We start from the raw sequence: 2,182 nt of genomic DNA on the forward strand, positions 1-2,182 counted from the left end.
ACGGCCATTTTTTAAGAAGAGGTTCTCTTTGGCAAAGATACTCTCAGTGGTTTGCCATTGCCTTCCGAGAGGCGGCGATCGCTTCCGAAATTGATTAAAATCAATTTCAGAGTTATATTATTCTGGGTGGATTTGAACCCGGATCTTTAGCTTATTAAGCTACCGCGCTGCTTCTTGCGCTACGATCGCCACAACTCCATTTAATAATGTCCATTAATTTATTAATTGGATATTCGGCTAAGATATTAATCATTGATGTAAGCCCTATAATTACAAAGTTTAAAAAGTATAAAAAACGTTTGTCAAGTACACCATCTGTTGTAAGTGATACTTAAAAATCTTTCTAATTTGATCTCGAATTATATTAAAATGACATACATTCAAAATTATATCGATTGAAATTGATACTTACATTAACATAGCTTACTGTTAGTACAATAAGCTGTTTTAATATACTCGCAGATATTAAATAAATACAATAATGATAGTAGTAAAATTTCTCTTATTATTATATTTAGATCCGGAAGCTGCTAATCCAATAAATGATATAATAGCAACTAATATCATTTTTGAAGATTTGCCAATAGGTAATTATTCATATTGTTATTCTTTCGTTTATAATAATATATAATTTGTAATTTTATATTTTAGATAGTCAGAATATTGTTTCTATCCTGCAAAACACGATTACGATTAAAAAATTATTGGAACAACAGAATACATTTTTAGCACAATTAAACAATACAAATTATAATACGATTCCACTCTGCTCTCAGCATCTGGTTTAAACAGTAATAACACTAATTTTTCTATTATTCCGAACAAACCTTTTAAGAAATTTACAAAATTACTTGATTATGATACGGCATTAAAAACTAATGAGGAACGACAAAAACAACTGGTAAAAATAATTTACAATTCTTATTTCTTGTTTTTTCGAATATCCGAGATATGAAATTCAATGTTTGAACTGTAAAATAATATAAATGTTTATTAAAGAAAGCTTTTAAAAGAAATTTTATTACTCATCAAGCTTGATTAAATTAAGACTATTTTTTAACATTCATTAATTTCATTGTACTACGTTGAATATACCTACATATGCTACTACAATCTATATTACAAAAATAATAATTAACCTCTTTTCTTTTTAACTAATCTTATTTGAAATTAAAGTACTAAAATATTAGATACAAGATGCTCAATTTTTTACTAGGAAAGGCCCGAACAATTATATATTTATCTGTATGTACATTTTTCTTCGTAGGAAACATTTTTCTATTTATTAGGAGGTACTTCTCCCCAGGACCAAATAAAAGCTGGGTTACAAAAAGTATTCACTAATAAATTGAGTACAAAATGTTCCTGGATGGGTCGCAAAGGCAATTTTGAAGTAAAGACACTAATAATCATAGACATTTTAAAACATAAATAGAAATTTAAAAATATGTAAGCTGAATTATCGTACCAGTACTGTACATATTAATATTTTTCGTTTGTAGGATCGACTAGAAAACACTTTCCATTTTTGACTGAAAAACAATTTCAGAGCTACGTGTCAATTTGGTTTAGGCACTCAAAAACTCGCTACAACAAAGAACTAATTAATTTTTGTTTTATTTGTGTTTTATTATTTTCGACGTAAAAAACATATTTATTAATTATCACTATTATTATTTTGTACAGGCAAAACAGCAACCACGGCAATAAGATTTGTTCATTGTTTTGTATTGCAGATTTTTTTATTTTTACGTTATATTACCAAAGAAAAATTAATATCTATACAGATTTTTTATTTTTAAGTTTTTAACTTTACCAAAAAATAAAAAAAGTAATTTATACTTTTATTTTTAAAGAAGTTTTATTTAAGGTAAAGTGTAATTGACAAGTATTTTAGCATATAAAATATACTTATTGTTACGAACTAGGTTTATTTAATTTTTAAGTCCGTTTTTGGGTCAATACATTTAAGTATTTTACCATGGGATTGGACTAATTTGTGCAAATGATTTAATGAAAAATTATTAAGAATATAAAATAATAATTCGATTTATTTAGGATTAAATTATTATTGGACTGTTAATTAAGAATTAAATTTATTTAATTTGTTGGGGAATATTTAAACATTTAACTTGAAAAAACCAAATTTTAAGAAATAAAGGTTTAAATAAAGGGCTTGAAA

At 25.7% G+C, this 2,182-nt stretch overlaps 1 long non-coding RNA gene across 1 annotated transcript; it reads left to right on the forward strand.

The window, feature by feature from the left end:
- The first annotated feature begins 516 nt into the window (after positions 1-516).
- Positions 517-1,597, forward strand: LOC105450289. The gene is made up of 3 exons (XR_974447.1): positions 517-587; positions 652-901; positions 1,268-1,597. It is a non-coding gene; the product is annotated as an uncharacterized LOC105450289 (long non-coding RNA).
- Positions 1,598-2,182: the final 585 nt, after the last annotated feature.

Source organism: Wasmannia auropunctata, unplaced genomic scaffold (genome assembly GCF_000956235.1).
Source record: "Wasmannia auropunctata unplaced genomic scaffold, wasmannia.A_1.0 LD336064.1, whole genome shotgun sequence".
NCBI classification, from domain to species: Eukaryota; Metazoa; Arthropoda; class Insecta; order Hymenoptera; family Formicidae; genus Wasmannia; species Wasmannia auropunctata.